The following is a 23,376-nucleotide window of genomic DNA, read 5'->3' on the forward strand; positions in this document are numbered from 1 at the left end:
TGAGAAATAGAGGGCTATGGGTAACCCTAGGTAATTTCTAAGGTCAGGACATGCTCAGCACAGCTTTGAGGGCTGAAGAGCCTATATTGTGCTGTAGGTTTTCTATGTTTCTATGTGACCTACCCTGAGGCTCAGCATATTGATACAATCATGATGAAGCAACATCAGTGCCTCTCCCAAAAGCTTAACAAGATTTGGCATGCTCTAAGTAACTTTTACAGATGCACTTTTGAATGTATCTTGATGAGTTACATCTTTGTCTGGTTCAACAATTCAGGGCACACAGACAAAAGAGGCTATAGATTGTTGCAGACACAGCCAAGGACATCACTGGAAGAGCTCTCCCCACCACTAACAACAACTACAGAAACGCGAGAAGGCATTGCCTTGAGAAGGTGATATCTATCATCAACTATCCCCACCATGGGGATCATGTCATCTTCTCACTGCTGCCACCAAGCAGGAGATCCAGAAGCCTGAAATTCCACACACCATGCTCAGGACCAGTTACTTCAGTATAACCATTAAGTTCTAGAATCTATCTGGACAACCCTCTTCCTGACTCAGCAATAGAAAACTATAGACCAGCTTCTGCACTACCATTGTTTATATCTTTGTTTTTTCTCTCTAAGGTCTAGCTTTTGCATGGTTCTTTTTTCACTGTATAGTTTAATTTTATGTATAATTTATATTCTGTACCTATGTGCCTGTAACGCTGCTGCAAGCAAACTTTTCTTTGCATTTACCTCACTGTCTTTATGCACGTAACAATATACTCGACTTAACAAAGAAAATAGAAATGAGATGTGATAGTGGGGTTAAATGATCATGATAAATGCAGACAATGCAAATAGACAAGAACTGTTATACTTAGAGGATCATTTAATGGCCAGAGGAAACAGATTCAAAGCAATCTGCATGGTTAACAAAATAGGTCGAGGGCTAAATCAAAGACTGGAGCATATAAAGTAGAAAGATGGCTGGGAATTTTACAAAAGCAAGCAAAAGAGGAATTAAAAATGTTCAAAGAGGGAGAAAATGAATAATATGAGAACACTGTAGGAACTATCAAAGTAAACTGCAGGGGTTTCCATGAATATGTGAAAAGGAAAAGGGTGGCTAGGATAAGATGGGGACCCATGGAGAGCAAGGATGCAGAATTAATAATGGGAAATAAGAAAATGGCAAGTAAGTTATTTCTGTATTTTGCATCAATCTTCACCCTGGAAATATAGCTAGGATTTCTGATGGGATAACTTCAAATGGCCTGGAAGAACTTGTAACAATCCCTACCAGGAGAGAAATAATATTGGGCAAATGAACAGGAGTGAAGGCAGACAAGTTGCTTGGTCCCATCTGCTAGGTTTTAAATAGAGTAGCTATAGAGTTAGTGAAGTCATTGGTTAAGGTTTCTCAAAAGCACTGAGTTCAGTGAAAGTGTTAGTGAACTGGAGATATATAAGTATGATCCTACTGTTCAAGAAGGGAGGAGGACAAGAAAACAACCTCACAAAAACACTGGTGAAACTGCGCTTCAGGTATGGTGGCTAGTTCTGATGCTATTGTGCTGGAAAGAGGACAGAGGAGATTCACCAGGAGGTTATCTAGACTGAGAAGAGATTGGATAAACTGAGCATTTTTTATCCTGAAGGGAAGCAGGCTGAGGGGTAATCTGATACGAGATTATGAGAGGCACATATAGGATCAATATTTAAGCCTTTTTTCCCCAGAGTAGGGTACCAATTAGTAGAGGACATTGCTTTAAGGAGAGAGAATTAAGTTTTAAAGTGAATCTGCAAGTTAAGTTTATTTTTAAATGGACAGTGGGTGATATCTGACATGAATTACCAGAGGAGATGATGGAATCAGATACAAGCACTATGTTTAATCATTATTTATACAGTCTATAAAATAGTTAAGGTATAGAAAAATATAGATTTAATGAGGGAAATGAAAATAGCATACATGGACAAATTGGGTGACAAATAAGAGATGAGTCAAATAGCCTGTTTCCGTTTTGTACGATTCTATGACAGGTAAATATTATCCTATTACTCAACTGCTGGTAGCAACTAGATGAAACAGGAAGTAATAACTAATTAGTTAGAGAATCACATCAGCATAGCCCTCTATTTTTCTAAGCTCTAGTTAGATACCCCTAAAAGAGAAAACATTCTTCCACATCCACCTTATCTAGTCCTTTCAACATTTGCTAGGTTTCAATGAGATCCCACACATTCTTCTAAATTCCAGTGAGTACAGGCCCAAAGCTGCCAAACACTCCTCGTATGTTAACATCTTTATTCCCAGAATCATCCTTGTGAACTCTTCTGAGCTCTCTCCAATGACAATACATCCTTTCTGAGATAAGGGACCCCAAAACTGTTGACAATACTCCAAGTGAAGCCTGGCTAGAATCTTATGATGCTTCAGCATTATCTCCTTGTTCTTACATTCTATTCCCCTTGAAATGAATTCCAACAATGCATTTGCCTTCTTTACCACAGACTCAGCCTTTGAATTAACCTTCTGGGGGTCTTACAAGAGGAATTCAAGGTTTCTCCACAACTCATCTATTTGAATTTTTTCCCCATTTAGATAATAGTCTGCACTATTGTTCCTTTTTGCAAAATGCATTATCATAAATTTCCTAACACTGTATTCCATCTACTACTTTTTTGCCCATTCTTCCAACTTGTCTAAGTCCTGCTGCAATTGAATTGCTTCCTCAGTACTACCTGCTCCTCCCCCTATCTTTGTATCATCCACAAACTTTGCCACAGAGCCATCAATTCCACTATTATTGACAATAATTAAATTATAAATTATTGACAAACAATGTGAAAAGTAGCAGTCCTTACCCTAACCCTTGAGGAACAGGACTAGACACCAGTAGCCAACCAGAAAAGGCCCCTTTCATTTCCACTCGCTGCCTCCTGTCTGCTGGCCATTCTTCTATCCATGCCAGTATATTTTCTGTAACAGCATAGGGTTTTATCTTGTTAAGCAGCCTCATGTGTGGCACCTTATCAAATGCCTTCTGAAAATCCAAGTAAATGACATCCACTATCTCTTTTTTTGTCCAGCCTGCTTGTTACTTCCTCGAAGAATTCTAACGTATTTGTCAGGCAAGATTTCCCTTTACAGAAACCATGCTGACTTTGACTTATTTTATTATTAGTCTCTAAGTACCCCGAAACCACATCCTTAATAACGGACTCAACACTTTCTCAACCACTGAGGTTAGACTAACTGGCTTATAATTTCCTCTCTGTTGTCTTCCTCTCTTCTTAAAGAGTGGAGTGACATTCGCCAAGTGTCAAGTGGGGTTTGGTCAGTTTGAGTCTAAGTGTTAAGGCTCGAAGGTCAAAGTTCCATGGTCAGTGACTCCTGAGGTTGAGGCTTGAAGATCAAAGCCCTGTGATTGGCTAACCCTGGGGTAGTCAGAAGCCTAAAGGTTAACGTTCAGGGATTAGCAAGTCTGGAAGTTGAGGACCAAAGATCAAAACTCCACTGTGATCAGCAAGTCCTGTGGTAGTAGGAGATGTGATGTCTGAGAGTCTGCAAGTGCAAATCAGGCTGGAGATTGGAGGCTCGATGTCTGCAACTCAGAGAGACTGGGTCCAAGGACTGGAGGCCCAATGGTGGCCTGTCCTGGGGTTGTAGCCTCTCTGTGTGTGTGAGTGGGTGGGTGGGGAAGTGGCTTGCTTTGCTGTTGCTGTTTTGTTTCATTGCTGTTGTTACTATTCGTGTTGTTCTGCTGATCATTGTGGGCATTCTATGTTGACACTGCAACGTGTGGTAATGCTTCAATCTGAAGGGTAAATCATGTTTGATAAATTTGCTAGATCTTTGAGTAATAACAACAAGAGTTAATAGAAGCTGTAAGTGTCATGTGTTTGGACTTTCAGAAGGTAATTGACTACATGCCACATAACAGCTTGGTGAACAAGAGCTTATGGCATCAGGGGAAATGCATTAGCATGGATTGACTTCTTGTTATCACATAGAAGACAGCAATTTGCAATAGAACTTAGAATAGTACTGCAAAGCAACACCACCATCTTCAGCCCACCATATCTGCACTGACCATGATGCCAGTTTGACTAATCCCATCTACCTACACATGGTCCATGTCCCTCGATTCCCTTTATGTTCATGTATCTGTGTAAATGCCTCCTAAATTAATTGTCCTTTCTCAGGAATCATTCTCAGCCCTCAATTATTTATGATTTATATCAATGACCTAAAGGGAAGGATAAAGTTCTTCAAATTTGCCATTGATATAAAAAAATGAGTTGGAAGAGCATATTGTGATGATGGTACTTGGATTTTCTAACTGGGGATATTGATAGGGTAGAGGAGTGGTAGAGAGCATGTTAAAGGGATTTTGTTGAAGGAAAATGTCAAGTCATATGCTTGGATACGAGATATATAAAAGCAGACGGTTGCCCAAAAGGAAGAAAGATTTCAAATGAGATAAATGCAGAGGGCTCTTGTGCACAGTTTACAACAAGTCACACCTGGAATACAGTACCTTCTCAACCCTCCTCTAGGTCATTAAGAAAAGATACACTATAATTACAGAGATTCACTTCAGACTACTATGTCTTATCACAAATGACTGAAGGAATTAGAACTGTATTTATTGGAATTTAGAAGAATGAAACATTTCTTTGACACATATTAGGACATAAGGGGTGGGTTTTGCAAACAAAAGAAAATCTGCAGATGCTGGAGATCCAAGCAACACACACAAAATGCTGAAGGAGCTGCTAAAGGATTTTGGCCGGAAACGTTGACTATACATTTTTCCATAGATGTTGCCTGGCCTGTTAGGTTCCTCCAGAATTTTGTGTGTGTTGCAGGCATTGTTTCTGAGATGTTTCCACTGGTGAGAAAATCCAAAACAAGGGGACAGAGTTACCAGATGAGAGAATGGCCATTTAAAACAGGAGTGTATAGGAATTTTGTGGTGTAAAGAGTGGTGAGTTTCTGGAATACTCTACCCAGTGGGTTGTGAATGCTAGGTTATTGCGGATAGGTATCACTTTCTTAAAGATTGGGGTACTGCGGGCTATCAGCAGTATACACAGAAGAGGAGATGAGCCCGTGGTAGATCATTCACAATCACATTTAAAAGTGGAGTAGGTTTGAAGGGCTGAGAGGCCAACTCCTGCTCTTAGTTTCTCATGTCCTTATCACAGAAAGATTCAGAGCTTGTTAGTGGCCTGACTTAAGAACTGGGCTGCAATCATAAACTCAAACGAAATTTTCAAGCTGGCTGAGAAAATAAAGCATTTAAGGAATATATCCTTTCCAATTAAAGAGCGAAGAAGATGAGGGCATGCTCTCACCAAGAGCCGCAGTAAAGGAGCCAGAATAGAGGTGCACAAATGAACAAATATAATCACCAACAATCCTGTGATGGTCATTGTGAAGAAACTCATACCAGAGTGGAAGTTGCATTTTGGAGAGGGTCACAGTTATCAACTGCAATTAGAGTAACCATTTTCTCGAAGTCTGCATCATAATGGATTTTCAAAACAATGAGGAGGTCACACTAGAATATAACATCTTAGGATTTATAAGTTTAATGGAATATTTGAATGAGATTTTCAAGATACTATGGGAAACAGGTGAAATTGATATTTTCCTTGGTTGGCAACTGTTAGGAAAGGGACAATAGCCCTAAATTTATACTCAAGACATACAGGGGAGAGATTTGGAAACTTATGTCACTGCAGAGAATTAAATGGCATACTTCTGATTTTGTACCTAAATGCTCTAATGCTCAGTACCAGTACCTGTGATCACAGGTCACATTGTCAAAAGCTATTAAGAAATGTATTAATAAATCTATGCAACTCCGGTTTACTGCTGATGAGATCATTATATCAGTCATTGAAATAGAAAAAGGAAATGAAATATGCCTGGCCCATCTTTAGGACCTGCCACTGGACTACATAGAGTTCAAATACATTTACAATTTTAATCCAAATACATAGATTGAATTTTGATGAATGCAGACTTCTAGAGAAGGGATAAGTTTGGGATGGTAAGAAAATAGCAATTCTGTCAGTAAACTTATAGAAGGTTCAGGAAACCCAGAAAAATGATAATATTTTGCAGGCCATGTATAAAAGCCCCTGAGAGATGTTAATTACTAAAACTCTTTACATCCATCTGAACAGATAGGACCTTTGTTGAACATCTCATCCTGATCTAGTTTAAAATATACAGTCAAATTCCTAAAGTAAAGTGTGAATCTACAGCTAATTTGCACCAATACTGAGCCAGCTGAGTGGCTTTATTATTGAGACTAACAGCTTTGAATTTTGAACAATGAAGATGGTTGTCTTTCAGATTTCTTCTAATCCATATAAAAATGTTGAAGTTTTATTCTCACTTTCAGTTTCAAAGTAAATGGTTCTTCACTTTTACTGTCAAGTCAATATGTAATTAGAAAGAAATTGTTCCTCCATCATGATAAATAAAGGAATGAACAAAGATTGCAGCGTCCAGTTCATCTAAAGTCAAAGTCAAAGCACTGTAACAAAGAAAAGATACAATGCCAATAGAAAGGGCATCAAGATTTGGACAGCTATGTCCTTAAAGGACAAAAAGTAATATAGCTCTCTCAAAAGCTCATTGGTATTGATTTTTGTGGTCTCTGAGTTAACTGATTTTAACTGGGCAGTAGTAAAAAGCTACAATTTAATTTTGGATCCTTAGTCAGGAAAAGGAAAAATCAGTTGGCTTATTGTTCTAACTTGCTAAATAGGAATTCCTAACAGAATACATGCAGATGCAGATATGGATAAGGGGAGTGGGGTTGTACAGCACTGAATTTGGTAGTGATGAACTTTAATGCTGGGGCAAGGGTTAGGGTAAATACAGGAAATACCCAAAATACTACAACCACCGTGTGCAGAGTTCATTATTGAACCTGCAGGTGATGAATAGTATTTCTTATTTAAGTCTTGGAATTATGGTGAGGTTGAGCACTTGTTCATTATGGCAATGAATTTCTGGATAATAACACTGTGAAAAAGATAATCAAGGTCTCAACAGTACAGACACTTCTGTATAAGGCTTGGAGGAGAATTTGGGAGAGGTGAGGCCATGGAAGGATCTGAAAATAAGGATGGGATGCTTTAATGTGAGACACTGCCAAGCTGGAACCTAATAAGGTTCTAGCAGGCTGCATGATTGTTGGGTAAACATGACTTAGTGTGAGAAGATGTAGGCAACAGACTTTTGAATGCCTGCAGGTGTTTGGAAGATGGAATAAAGTAGGCTGGCCTGGAGTACATTGAAATAAATAACATTTGCAGTTATAGTGACATAGATTAGGACTTCATCAGGAGAACAGCAGGGACAGGATGGAGTCTAGCAATGTTGTAATGATAGAAGAAACAGATTTTGTAAAGTTCCAGATATGAAGCTGGAGACACATCTTCAGATTAGATATGATACTAAGACAGGCAACAACATTTTCTCGTTTCAAACAGGAACTGCTAGACAGCAGAATTTATGAAGGATGAAGAGCTGATTCTCCAACTGGGTTGCAAACTCATTTATAATTGCAAACAATGAATTAAATCTTGAAGTACAAACCAAGCCTGGTGGTAATACATGAAGATCAATTCTGGTCCTTCTCAGGATTTCAATCTAATTTCACTTCAAGCTAACCATTAGGGATCACATTGGTCACAGCTGCTTGACAAGACCTCACTCAGAGTAATACATGGTACATTAAATTAGAGTTTCAAAAGTACTTTCAGTTAAAAATGTAACATGCAATCACTTGTGCTTATAAATTGTACGCCACAAATATTAATGGTGATTCTTTGGCACAAAATCTATTAATGCTCCATATAGATTAGATCTACAGTGACATCTGGTTGAAAAACCTATTCAAAAGGAGTATTCAAATTCCACACACACTTGGAAATACCTCACTTGCCTGTTGTTAGCTGTTTAATACAACCCCTGTAGAGACCTTGAAAAATAAAACTCATGTTAAAGTTAGCTGAGCTGAAATGTGCTTGCAGTTTCCCAGTTGGTGAGAAACTGGGAACCACATGATTGACTGATTGGATATTTGCATCAACGAGCAGGTGTACATGTGTATCTCATAAAGTTGTCACTGAGTGTAGAGGGAAACAAACAATTGATATTTGCAGCCAGGGTTCTTCAACACCATTTCTCCATTGGGAGTCCTGTTGAAGGGTTTCAGCCTGAAATGTTGACTGTTTACTTCCGTCCATAAATGCTGCCTGATCTGCTTACTTCTTCATGTTGTGTTTGTAGAAATGTCTGTATCCAACTTAATGATGTGACGGGTGTCTTGTGTGTCAAAGAATTCAAGAGATAGTGGGTAGTTATTTATTTTGTGTTGTAATATAACATTTTAGTACTAAAGCACAAATATGGAAATAAGTGAAGTACTCTAATCTTTGTAATCTAAGCCCATGACTTCCCAATAACCCAGACCCTTGAGACCCATTGTATTGTTGAATGCATGTGTATCAAGTCTTCAGGGTTCTGGGTGGGCTTTGTTGAGGGGCTCCTTCAGCTGAACACCCTAAGGAGTAGTTCTGATTTTCAAATATTATTATTAGATTAGTACCCACAGGACTGGTGAGAGGCAAAAATGAGGTCACACAAAAGGGAGGGGAAGAGGGGAAGATGTTTGGAAAATGCCCATGTATCGAGAGGCGGGCAGGCAGCAGGTACTCCTGCTGAATGTAAAAGGCAGGTGTTTGTAGTTGTAAAAGCATGCTGTCCCAGAAGTGTCTCAGTCACCTTGTAAACTCTATTAAGATCAGCACTAAAGGAAGCCAGTGGGAACAATTGCAATTTTAACTGTCAGTAACACAGTCAAGCACTTTACTGGTTCCAGTGTAAAAACAATGTTAAACCGTGGTGAGTGCTGCACCAATCAGAAGTGATAAAGTTTGGAACTAGATTTTGATGGGAGTATAGAATAATTCCTGAGTACTGATCTATTACATTAGAGAATGGAGATACAGTTGGCGAAATGCAGTTTACTGCTTTTCCTAATTAAACCACATAGGAGAAGCTCACATCGAATGAGATACATAGAAGGAGCTCTCCTACATCAGGATCTAAATGCCACCTGATACTGTGGGCTAAGTGGGAAAGAATAATCATGTTTCAAACTGATAAAGAGGAATCTGAAGAATAGAAATCTGTCAGAAATTTATCTCCAGGAGAAGCTGAACTAAACTTGATGCTAGGAATAATAATTTATGAACTGCCACACCGTGACACCTGACTTTCCCTCTTTTCATCTTTATTATTGTTAATGGCAGAAAAAAGGGCAAGGAAAACTGACACATAAGATGAACTAATAGGCAATTAAAATCCAGGATTAAATGCCTGCCTCTAAACTACAAATTATTCCCAAGGAAAGAAAATAAATGTTAATACTGGTTTCCAACTCTAGAAGGAAGAATCATAGGAATCATAGAACATAAAATGGTTATTTAACCCATTATATTGGAAGTATTTAATGTATCCAGGCTTGTCAGTATATATTGAATATGAGCTCCAGCTTTAAAGGTCGAAGTAAAATTATTATCATAGTACATATATGTCACCGTATACAGCCCTAATATTTATTTTCTTGTGGGCATTCACAGTAACTGTGAAGAAATGCAACTGAATCAACAAAAAAACCCATATAACAAGATGGACAAACAACCAATATGCAAAAGACAACAAACTGTACAAATACAAATACAAAAAGAAAAAAAAACGAATTAATAAGCAATAAATATCAAGAACATGAGATGAAGAGTTCTTGAAAGTGAGTCCATAGGTTGTGTTCACTTTAGGTGTTGGGGTGAATGAAGTTGAGTGAAGTTATTCCCTTGGCTTCAAGAGCCTAATGTAGAATGGTAATAGCTGTTCCTGAACCTGGTGTTGTGGATCCTGAGGCTTCTGTACTTCTTTCCTGATGGCAGCTGCAATCCTGGATGGAGGGGTTCCTTGATTATGGATGCTGCTTTCCTGTGACAGTGTTCCATGCAGATGTGTTCAAAGGTGTAGAGGGTTTTTCCTGTTACGGACTGGGCTGTATCCATAACTTTTTGTAGGATTTTCTTTCCAAGGGCATTGGTGTTCCTATACCAGGCCATGATGCTAACAGTCAATATACTATCCACAGCACATCGATAGAGGTTTATCAAATTTTAAAATGACATACCAGATCTATGCAAAGGTCAAAGAAACTAGAGGTACAACTATACCTTCTCAGTAATGCACTTATCTGCTGGACCCAGGACAGATACTCTAAGATCATAACATCAAGGAATTTAGAGTTCTCCTCCTCTGATGATTGTCAATGAACCCTAGAGAGGGTTCAAAGGAGGTTCACGAAAATTATTCCTGGATTTAATGGCTTGTCATTTGATGGCTCTGGGCTCATATTCACTAAAATTCAGAAGAATGAGGAGTGGCCTCATTGAAATCTGTTGAATGGTGAAAGGCCTTGAGAGAGTGGATGTGGAAAGGATGGTGGGAGAGTCTAAGACTAGAGGACACAACCTCAGAACAGAATGGAGATCAGGAGGAATTTCTTTAGCCAGAGAATAGTGAATCTGTGGAATTCTTTGTCACAGGCAGCTGTGCAGACCAAGGCTTTATGTGTATTTAAGGCAGAGGTTGATAGATTCTTGTTTGGTCAGGTATGGGAAGAAGGCAGGAGATTGGGACTGAGAGGAAAATTGGATCAGCCATGATGAAATGGCAGATCAGATTTAATGGGTCAAATGGTCTAATTCTGTTCCTATATCTTGTGATCCCCTGATGAGGACTGGTACACAGAGCTCTGGCTTCCTCCTCCTATAATTAGTAATCAGCTTCTTGGTCTTGCTGACATTGAGTGAGAGGTTGTTGTGGCACCACTCAGCCAGATGTTCAGTTGCCCTCCTATATACTGATTTGTCACCACCATTGTCTCGGCCAATGACAGAGGTGTCATCAGCAAATTTAAATATGGCATTAGAGCTGTGCTTTGCCTCACAGTCATAAAACGAGTAGAGCAGGGTGTTAAGCACACAGTCTTGTGGTGCAGCTGTGCTGATGGTGATTGTGGAGGAGATGTTGTTGCCCATCTAAACTGACTGGGGTCTGCAGTGAGGAAATTGAGGATACAGTTGCACAAGGAACTATTAAGGCCTAGATCTTGGAGCTTATTGATTAGTTTTTGAGGGGATGATAGTATTGAATGCAGAGCTGTAGTCAATAAAGAGCATTCTGAAGTATTCAACTTCACTGTTCAGCTGTTCCAGGGATGAGTGAAAAGCCAATGAAATGGTATTTTTTTATGCTGGTAGACAAATTGGAGAGATCCATGGCACTCCTCAGGCAAGAATTTATATGTTTCATCACCAACCTCGCAAAGCACTTCATCACAATGAATGTAAGCGCTACTGGATGATTTCTATTGAGGCAGGTTACCCTCCTGAAAGGTTCTCTTACTTCAGTCTCAGAGACTGAAGATAAAGTACATGCTACCATAGGAAAGACAATTAACTTATGTTACCTTTTGATAATTCTTCAATAGCAGGTCTGTTTTTCAAATCAAGGCTCCTGGAACTGACTGAACTGATACGGCTTCCTAGATATTTTTTAAAAATTGCTGCTCTATTGTACTGCTTCAGGAGCACAGACCTTAAAATCCTTCTCTGGCTGTCAAGATTAAATCATTTGGTTGGTCAGCATATAATTTTCCATCCCCACAAACCATTGCATTGAAATAAAAAACATAACTTTCAGAAGCAGAATGCAACACCTTTTCACAATCTCGTGTACCATTTTACATCACAGAATGGAAAAAGATGTTAAGTCATGAGTTAAAAGTTGACATAATAAGTTGCATTTCAATAAGTTTGATTTCTTTGGTCAATGTGAGCTTGCTGGACTGGCTGGTAACATATATCTTTATTTCTATAGTCCAGGGGAAATATTAGCCAATCTTAGCAGTTACTTGTTGGGATAGGGGGGTATCTTTACAGAACTGGACAAGATGGAAACAGTTAACAAAAAAGGTTGCTGATGAAAGTAATCAGTTGTTTCCACAGGTTTTAATGGTAGTAGAGGAAAAAAAATTCAAGATAGATCTGTGCATTCTCTGTTGGAAGAAATCTCCACACATTAGGTTCTGAGTGATGTATTAGCAGTTAGCTTGTGCAGTATATTTCCACGTATAGACATTTTATACTCTTAATGTAAGAGGGACTTAGGTGAACAGTAACCATTACTGGTATAGTCAGTCCAGAAGTATGTAAACAGTTGATAAGTTATATGTTCAGCCTTGTTACTAAACCATTACATTTCTTTGATATCCATCAGATGGTACAACTGGTCGAACTGTTGCCTCACAGCTCCCGTGAACTTTGCTCAATCTGGTCTCTGGTATTGACTGTGAGTTTTTGTATTTCCCTCTGGCTATACGGGTTGCACTTGGCTATCTGATTTCCTCCCACATCCCAAAGATATGGTGGGCTAACTGGCCTGCCTAAATTAACTGTGGTATGGAGGAGAGTGGTAAAATCAGGGTGGATTTGATGAGAAGCTGGGGAGAATGAAGTGACTTTAGTGTAATATAAGTGTACATGGGTGCTTAATGGTGATGGCTGTCATTCCCTTCTGTGCATCATAGAGGAATTTTATACAGAAAGACAGTGCAGCCATTGAACTACCAGTTCCTCTGTTAGTGGGGAGATTCTGCCCCCTTGCATGTACCTCCATCATATTAATACTTGCAGTTCTGAAGACAATGAAATGCTGGTAACTTTCAATATTGACTTCAAACCCTTTGCTTCATGTACTAGATGCAGTATGTTCAAATTAGATGAACGTTTAGAAATACTGGAGACAATTCAAGGGAAGAAAGCAAGCCTCTGAACTAAAATTAGTCCAGAGATATACAACACATGGAACAATTTACTCATTTCTCTATAACTAGCAACTGTTTCTTTTCTGGATGTGGTAAAGAAATGAAAGGAACAATTCATCCTTATATCTTCTGGGACAAATTAAAGCTACAAGTTCAGTACTTGGGATCAAAAGTATAGCCACAGCTATAAAAAATGCTAGAGGAACTCAGCAGATCAGGCAGCATCTATGGAAATGAATAAACAATCAACATTATCAGCTGAGACTCTTCATCAAGACTAGAAAGAAAGGGGCAAGACACCAGAATAAGAAGGTAGGGAAAGGGGAAGGAGGGTAAACTAGAAGGTGATAGCTGCAGCCAGGTAGGTGGGAGAGGAGGGCTGAAGTACGAAGCTGGGAGGGGATGTGAAAATGGTAAAGGGCTGAAGGAGAAGGAATCTGACAGGAGAAGAGAGGAACTCATGGAAGAAAGGGATTGAGCAGGTGCACCGGGGGAGAAGATTTGCAGGCGAGGAGAAGAGGTAAGTGGCCAGGATGGGGAAAAAAAGAAAAGGAAAGGGGGAGTGAAATACATTACCTAAAGCTGGAAAAATCGATGTTCATGCCATAAGGTTGGAGGCTACCTAGATAGAATATGGTGTTAATTGCTCCTCCATTCTGAGAGTGGCCTCATCATGACAGACGTGTCAGAACAGGAATGAATGGGGATAGGAACTGAAATGGTTGGCCAATGAAAAACCATTAAAGGTATAGCAATTCTATCAGTGATTATATTTGATCAAAGTGACTCAGAGTGCCTGAACTTTCCTTTCAGAATGTCTACATTATAAGCAATGTCAAATGCCAAAGAGCTTTGTCCACCTAAAATGGCTTTCAACCCTTCATAGTCATGAATTATAGAGCAGACTATTGCATTTGTGCTGATCTGTCAAGAAAACAGTATGTCTAGACAGTGTACTTGTGGGAGATGCAATGGTATTTGCCTGGAATAAAGATGGAAATTCGAACAGCTGTCTTTAATTGGAGATATGGATAAAATTGCAGTAGGCTGCAGGTTTCAGTCCAAATTGAAAGCAAAATTTGATGATCGTGCTAAACTTCATTTTGCGCAAGTGGATGATAATGATGAAAAAACCAGTATAGTATAAGTGGTAAATGAAAAACCGTGTGAATCAAGATTTTTGTCATGTACTTCAATCAAAAACAACCAGTGAAGATGGAGTCTGCTGCAGACTGCTCTATTTTGTGCAATAATACTGATACTTATAATACTATAAGGAAAATCACTATCCAGATGAAGACAAACTGTGAATAAATTCTCCATGTTTTAAGACAAATGGAATGCGCAGTTATACATAACAGCTGATGTGTGATGCTTCTGGAGGTAATAAAAGGCTATTGTAATATATCAACCTAGAAGTGAAAGGATTGGATATGGCAACTGAAGTTGTTAAAAGAAATGTATTCTACTGGGAACTGGCTTAACCATATCTACAAGTATACAGGTAGTTTTTACAAATCTAATGATGTCATTAAAGTTCAAAAAAATGTTATTATCAAAGTACATGTCACCATATACAATCCTGAAATTCATTTTCCCGTGGGCATACTCAGCAAATCTACAGAACAGTAACTCAAACATGATCAATGAAAGATCAACCAGAGTGCTGAAGACAACAAACTGTGCAAATGCAAATACTGTATAATTAAATGGCAACAAATAATGAGAACATGAGATAATGAGATAAAGTCCTTAAAGTGAGAAAATTGATTGTGGGAAAACATCTCAATGATGGGTCAAATGAGTATAGCTATTCAAGAGTCTGATGGTTGAGGGGTAGTAACTGTTCTTGAACCTAGTGATGTGAGTCCTAAGGCCCTTGTAGCTTCTTCCTGATGGCAGCAAGAAGAAGAGAGCATGGACTTGGTGGTGAGGACCTCTGATGATGGATGCTACTTTCCTCTGGCAATGATCTTTGCATCATCAAAGGGGAAGGGAGAGGTTCCAGAGGATTGGAGGGTTGCAGATGTTGTTCATTATTCAAGAAAGGGAGTAGGGATAGTCCAAGAAATTACAGGCCAATGAGTCTTACTTTAGTGGTCAGTAAGTTGATGGAGAAGATCTTGAGAGGCAGGATTTCTGGACATTTGGAGAGGCATAATATGATTAGGAATAGTCCGTATGGCTTTGTCAAAGGCAGGCCATGCCTTACGAGCCTGATTGAATTTCTTGAGGATGTGACTAAGCACATTGATGAAAGTAGAGTTGTAGACGTAATGTATATGGATTTTAGCAAGGCATTTGATAAGGTACCCCACGTAAGGCTTATTGAGAAAGTAAGGAGGCATGGGATCCAAGGGGACATTGCTTTGTGGATCCAGAAATGGCTTGCCCACAGAAGGCAAAGAGTGGTTATAGACTGGTCATATACTGCATGGAGGCTGGTGACCAGTGGGGTGCCTCAGGGATCTCTTCTGGGACCCCTGCTCTTTGTGATTTTTATAAATGACCTGGATGAGGAAGTGGAGGGATAGGTTAGTACATTTGCTGATGACACAAAGGTTGGGGGTGTTGTGGATAGTGTGGAGGGCTGTCAGAGGTTACAACGTGATATTGATGGGATGTAAAACTGGACTGAGAAGTGGCAGATGGAGATCAGCCTGGAAAAGTGTGAGATGATTCATTTTGGTAGGTCAAATATGATTTCAGAATATAGCTTTAATGGTAAGACTCTTGACAGTGTGGAGGATCAGAGGGACCTTGGGGTCCGAGTCCATAGGACACTCAAAGCTTCTACACATGGTGACTCTGTGGTTAAGAAGGCATATGGTGCATTGGCCTTCATCAATCATGGGATTGAGTTTAAGAGCTGAGAGGTATTGTTGCAGCTGTATAGAACCCTGGTCAGACCCCACTTGGAGTACTATGCTCAATTCTGGTCGCCTCACTACAGGAAGGACGTGGAAACCATAGAAGGGGTGCAGAGGAGATTTACAAGGATGTTGCCTGGATTGGGGAGCATGCCTTGTGAGAATAGGTTGAGTGAACTCAGCCTTTTCTCCTTCGAGCGATGGAGGATGAGAGGTGACCAGATAGAGGTGTTCAGGATAATGAGAGGCATTGATCGTGTGGATAGTCAGAGGCTTTTCCCCAGGGCTGAAATGACTAGCATGAGAGGGCATAGTTTTAAGGTGCTTGGAAGTAGGTACAGAGGAAATGTCAGGGGTAAGATTTTTTATGCAGAGAGTGGTGAGTGCGTGGAATGGGCTGCTGGTGGCGGTGGTGGAGGCTAAAATGATAGGATCTTTTAAGAGACTCCTGGATGGCTACATGGAGCTTAGAAAAATAGAGGCCTATGTGTAAAACCTAGGTAGTTCTAAGGTAGGGGCATGTTCGGCACAGCAAGTGCCTGTCTTGTGCTGTAGGTTTTCTTTGTTTCTATGTTTCTATGACAGAATTTCATTTAATGGTGCTCAATGGTTGGGAGGGCTTTATTGGTGATGTACTGGGCCGCATCCACTGCCTTTTATAGGATTTTTGTTCAAGTGCATTGGTGTTTCCATGCCAGGCTGTGATGCAGCCAGTCAGTGCACTCTCCACTACACATCTATAGATGCTTGTCAAAGTACTCATGTCATGCCAAATCTTTGCAGACTCCTAAAGAAGTAGAGGTACTGCTGTGCTATTTTTGCAATTGCACTTATGTGTTGGGTCCAGGACAAATACTCTGAAATAAAGACACCTAGTAATTTAAAGTTGCTATCCCTCTCTACCTCTGATCTTCTGATGAAGACTGGCTCAAGGACTTCTCATTTACCTCTTCTGACGTTGACAATCAGTTCCTTAGTCATACCAAAACTGAGTTAGAGATTGTTATGACACCATTCAGCCAAATTTTCAATCTTCCCCCATTAATACTGATCCATCATCTCCTATTATTTGTCCCACAATAGTGGTGTGATCAGCAAACTTAAATAATGCATTGGAGATATACTTAGCCACAGAGTCATAGGTGTAAAGCCTGGAGAGCAGGGGGCTAAGCACACATCCCTGTGGTGCTCCTGTGTTGATGGCGATGTGGGGGAGATGTTGTTGCCAAAACAAAATGATTGGGGTCCACAAGTGAGGAAATCCAGGTTCCAATTGCACAGGGAAGTATCGAAGGCAAGATGTTGGAACTTATTGATTAATTTTGAGGGGATAATGCTCAAAGCCCAATCCTACATCCCTGTCATGAGAGGTGGAAATGGATAAGGTCAGCCAACAGGGTTCTGGGGGGGTCTTTATAGGCCAATCTCCTGTACAATGGATGCAATGGATTCCAGAAGTGTTGATTATCTCCAACCATACCATCAACTTCAGAGGATAATGGAGACAGGAAGTCAACAATGGCCTCCACTGAGAGCTAAGGACCCAAGTAAGTAAGTAAGATATTATTGAATAGTGAGCTGTAATTGATAAAGAGCATCCTGATATTATGTGTCTTTGCTCTTCAGTTGTTTCAGGATTGAGTGAAGAAACAATGAGATGGCATCTACCATGGATCTGTTACTCCAGTAGGCAAATTGGAGCAGATCCAAGTCACCTTTCAGGCAAGAGCTGAGATGTTTAAACACCAGCTTCTCAGAACACAATCATTATGGATGTTATTTCAACTGGAGATAGTCACTAAAGGCTGTAGTAAATGAGATGTCAAGTTCAAATTTAAAAGTTCAAAATAAATTTATTATCAAAGTATATATATGTTACCATATACTACTTAGAGATTTATTTTCCTGCAGACATTCACAGTAGAACAGAGAAATACAATGGAATGCTTTGGACTTCCAATGTGTCGGTATTTCAGTGGAATAAAGGAAATTACAATGGCATGAGAAGCCATGGTTGACTGGAAAGGGACACTAGCAGGAAGGACAGCAGAGCAGCAATGGCTGGAGTTTCTGCGATAAATGAGGGAAGTGCAAGACAGATATTCCAAATAAGAAGAAATTTTCAAATGGAAGAAAGACACTACCATGGTTGATAAGTGAGGTCAGAGCCAAAGTAAAAGCGATAAAAGCAAAAGAGAGGATATACAAGGAAGCCAAATCTAGTGGGAAGATAGAGGAATTAAAAATTTGCAGAAGGAAACTAAGAAGGTCATTAGGAAGGAAGAGATGAATTATGGAAGGAAGCTGGCAACTAATATCAAAGAAGATACTAAAAGCTTTTTTAAGTATATAAAGTGTAAAACAGAGTTGAGGTTAGATATAGGACCATTAGAAAATTATGGTGGAGATATTATAATGAGAGATGCAGATATGGCAGAGGAACTGAGTGCGTATTTTGCATCAGTCTTCACAGTGGAAGACATCTGCAGTGTTAGGGAAGTGAAGTATGTGCATTGAAAATTATGAATGAGCAGGTGCTCAGGAAGCTTAGTGGTCTGAGGGTGGATAAATCTCCTGGACATGATGGAATGCACCCTTGGGTTCTGAAGGAAGTAGCTAGAGAGATTGAAGAGGCATTAACAATGATCTTTCAAGAATCGATAGATTCTGGCATTGTAATGGATGACTGGAAAATTACAAATGTTACTCCGCTGTTTAAGAAGGGTGGGAGGCAGCAGAAAGGAAACTATAGACCTGTTAGTCTGATATCAGTGGTTGAGATGTTGTTGGAATCACTTGTTAGGGATGAGATTATGGAATACCTGGAGGCACATGACAAGATAGGCCAAAGTCAGCATGGTTTCCTGAAAGGAAAATCCTGCCTGACTAACCTACTGCAATTTTTTGAGGAATTTACAAGCAGGGTAGTCAAAGGAGATGCAGTAGACATGGTGTGCTTGGATTTTCAGAAGGCCTTTGACAAGGTACCGCATACGAGGCTGCTTAGCAAGATAAGAGCCCATGGAATTACAGGGGAGTTACTAGCAGGGGTGGAGCATTGGCTGATTGGCAGAAAACAGAGAGTGGGAATAAAGGGATCCTATTCTGGCTGGCTGCCAGTTACCAGTGGAGTTCCACAGGGGTCAGTGTTGGGACCGTTGCTTTTTATGATGTATGTCAATGATTTGGACTATGGGGATTAATGGATTTGTGACTAAATTTGTCGATGATACAAAGATAGGTGGAGGACCAGGTAGTGTTGAGCAAACAGAGAGCTTGCGGAGAGACTTAGATAGTTTAGGGGAATGGGCAAAGAAGTGGCAAATGAAATACAATGTTGGAAAGTGCATGGTCATGCACTTTGGTGTTAGAAATAAACAGACATTCTATTATTTAGATGGGGAGAGTATTCAAAATGCAGAGATGAAAAGGGACTTGGGAGTCCTTGTGCAGGATACCCTAAAGGTTAGCCTCCAGGTTGAGTCAGGGGTAAAAAGGCGATTACAATGTTGGCTTTGTCACATGGTGTGAGCAAAATCATCTGCAACTTAATGTGAAAAAGACTAAGGAGCTGGTGGTGGACCTGAGGAGGGCTAAGGCACCGGTGACCCCTGTTTCCATCCAAGGGTTCAGTGTGGACATGGTGGAGGATTAAAATTACCTGGGGATATGAATTGACAATAAACTGGACTGGTCAAAGAACATTGAGGCTGTCTACAAGAAGGGTCAGATCCATCTCTATTTCCTGAGGAGACTGAGGTCCTTTAACATCTGCCGGACAATGCTGAGGATGTTCTATGAGGCTGAGGTGGCCAGTGCTATCATGTTTGCTGTTGTGTGCTGGGGCAGCAGGCTGAGGGTAGCAGACACCAACAGAATCAACAAACTTTTTCGTAAGGGCAGTGATGTTGCAGGGGTGGAACTGGACTCTCTGACGGTGGTGTCTGAAAAGAGGATGCTGTCCAAGTTGCATGCCATCTTGGACAATGACTCCCGTCCACTCCATAATATACTGGTTAGGCACAGGAGTACATTCAGCCAGAGTCTCATTCCACCGAGTTGTAACACTGAGCGTCATAGGAAGTCATTCCTACCTGTGGCCATCAAACTTTTCAACTCCTCCCTCAGAGTGTCAGACACCCTGTGCCAATAGGCTGGTCCTGGACTTATTTCCACTTGGCATGATTAACTTATTATTTAATTATTTATGGTTTTATATTTTTATATTTCTTCACTATTTTTGGTTGGTGTGGCTGTAATGAAACCCAATTTCCCTCGGGATCAATAAAGTATGTCTGTCTGTCTGATTTCTAGAGGTATAGAATATAAGAGCAGGGATGTGATATTAAGGCTGTATAAGGCACACATGAGACCACACTTGGAGTACTGTGTGCAGTTTTGGGCTCCTTATTTTGGAAAGGAAATACTGACATTGGAGAAGGTTCAGAGAAGATTCATGAGAATAATTCCAGGAATGAAAGGGTTACCATATGAGGAACGTCTGGCAGCTCTTGGGCAGTATTCCTTGGAATTCAGGAGAATGAGGGAAGATCTCACAGAAACATTTCAAATGTTAAAAGACCTGAGCAGATTAGATATGACAAAGTTATTTCCCATGGTAGGGGAATCTAGGACAAGAGGTCATGACTTCAGTATTGAAGGATGTCCATTTAGAACAGAGATGTGGATAAATTACTTTAGTTAGAGGGTGGAATTTGTTGCCACGAGTGGCTGTGGAGGCCAAGTCATTGGGTGAATTCAAGGCAGAGATAGATAGGTTCTTATTTAGCCAGGGAATCAAAGGGTATGGGGAGAAGGCAGGGGAGTGGGGATGATTGGAAGAATTGGATCAGCCCATGATTGAATGTTGGAGCAGACTCGATGGGCCGAATGGCCTACTTCTGCTCCTGTATCTTATGGAATGTTGTTGTTCGGTTCAATTGTTTGCATGATTTGTGATTTTTTTTCTCTCTTGTGCATTGAGTGTTGGTCTTTTATTTCTATTTTAATTTTTTCCTTTAATTGGTTTCTTTCAGGTTTCTTGCTTTGTGGCCAACTGTGAGAAGGCAGATCAAGGTTGTATGATTTATACATTTCTTGATAATTAATCCTGAATCAGTAATAAAAATTCACAAAAAGACTGACAAAAATGTGCAAAAGATAAACTGCAAATAAATAAATAAACATGACTGAAAGCACAAGTTGTAGAGTCCTTGAAAGAGAGTCCATAGTTTATACAATCTGTTCAGAGTTGAGGTGAGTGAAGTTTTCCCTGTTTGTTCAGGTCTCTAATATTTGAAGAGTAACAACTGTTCCTGAACGTAGTAGTGTAGATCAGGGATAGGCAACCTTAAGCACAAATGATTTTCTAGCATGCGTTATTCATTACTTTGAAGCAATACATAACTAGATGTATTTAAATGGATATTTCCCATATTTCAAGTTTTTTATGGCATTTATATGGCCCACCGTCCGCTCATTAATATGCAATCTGGCCCACAGAGGCAAAAAGGTTGCCGACCCCTGGTGTAGACCTAAGGTTCCTGTACCTCCCTGTCATGGTGCGCTCACGAAGGACTGTACCCAGGTACGGAAGGACAGCAGGATCCCCAGGAGGAGACAGGAACAGAAGGTTAAACTTGGAATTAGAGCCTCAAAAGATCGACTGAGCAACACCACAAGGTAATTCATCCTCTCCAGCACAGTGAGAATACCAACAGAGCCCCAGAGGAGTGGCACTACAAGAATTCATTCTCTTCAACATAATGACCAAACTCAGGCATTGACTCGGAGTACTCTTTAAAAAATCACTGAATGCCAGAAGCATGTGATCACCTCAGTCAAGTTGAAAGATTAACCAAAAACACAAGGGCTTAACTACTCCAGTCAACATCTTGATTAGTAAATTTAGGTGCTCATTAACCCAAGAAGCAGAATGCTCTATGGCAAGTAGCTGGGTTTATGACACCCCTTCCTGCTGGTAGCAGCAAGAAGAAGCCATAACCTGGATGGTGGTGGTCCTTGAAGATGGATGCTGCTTTCTTATGGCAGTGGTTGTTTTAGATATGTTCTAGTTTATGTTCTGGCTGGACTTAGTCCCTAAACTGCTGGAGAACAATGTGGAAAGATCATGTGTTGTTTTCTCCCGGAAGGAATTAGTTTTTTGTTCCAAGTGCTCCTGCCATGTTTTGTCACCCTGCAACCTTATCCTTCAATCTCTTTGAATTATGGAGGACAGCATTTGTATAAATGTGTCTCTCCAGCAGACTTCATCATGATCATCATGACTCCAGTATTTCTACTATTTTTTAATGTTTCTTAATTGTACATCTGATTTTCTTTTCTATTCTATCGCTGAACAGAAGTGAACCATCTGATTGGCCTATTAGTGTTCTCTTTGGGAACTAGTTGACTTGATCAGCATTTCTGATCTGGCTATTGTTCACAATTGCACTCAATAAAAAAAATGCTCAATAGTGGGAAGCACTTTGTTTGTGTTTTGTACTGGACTGTGATAATCTCCATTGAGCAACCGAGCACTGAGCAGTTTGTCAAAACTTTAGATGACATGTCAATTCTGTGCAAACTTTTAAAACAGTAGAGGCATTGTTGTGCCTTCTGTGTAATGGCACTTACATGCTGATCCAAGGATGGATCCTCTGATATGATAATGCCTAGAAATTTAAAGCTGCCCACACTCTCCACCTACAATCCCCTACTGGGAACTGGCTCATGGACCTCCAGTTTCTTCTTCCTGTTATCAACAATCAGCTCTTTCGTTTTGCTGTTGTGGCACCATTCAGCAAGATTTTCAATCTCCCTCCTACATACTGGTTTGTCACCATCTTTGATTCAGTTGACAACAGTGATATTGTCAACAAATTTAAATATAGCATTGGAGCTGTACTTAGTTACGCAGTCATAAGTATTCCATGGAACAATACAAATGGGAGGAGCCAAAGGAGAAAGGAAAAGGGAGGGGTAAAGGGTCCAGAGCAAAAAAGGGAAGCAAAGTGAGAGATAGGCATATAGAGGGAAGTGGTTACCAGAAGTTACAGAAATTCAACCACAAACATGAGAAAGTCTGCAGATGCTGGAAATCCAGAGCAACACACATAAAATTCTGGAGGAGCTCAGCAGGTCAGGTAGCATTCCCATTCAGATTATCTCCCAACATCTTTTACTAACCAACACATTCAGACAGTTATCCTTGACTACATTTCTTCCTACCCTGTCACTGGCAAGGATACCATTCCCTTCTTTTGGTTCCTTCATCTCTGCTAAGCTATTCTCATAATAAGACCTTTCATTCCAGGACATCCATGATGACCTCTTTTTTTCAGAAAACAAGGTTTTCCTTCCATTACTACCGAAACAGGCTTCACGTGCATCTCCTCTAGTTCTTGCGTCTGTCTCTACTCTATGTGCCTCCCAACATAACAGGATTAAGGTTCCCCTTGTCTTTATTAAGAAATATACCTGACATAATCACTGAAATATAATCACTGAAATACCTGAAATATAACCACTATGTACTAGCTATTTACTACACTATGTAATCACTATATAATC

The sequence above is a fragment of the Hemitrygon akajei genome, chromosome 4 (assembly GCF_048418815.1).
Source record: "Hemitrygon akajei chromosome 4, sHemAka1.3, whole genome shotgun sequence".
Taxonomy (NCBI): Eukaryota; Metazoa; Chordata; class Chondrichthyes; order Myliobatiformes; family Dasyatidae; genus Hemitrygon; species Hemitrygon akajei.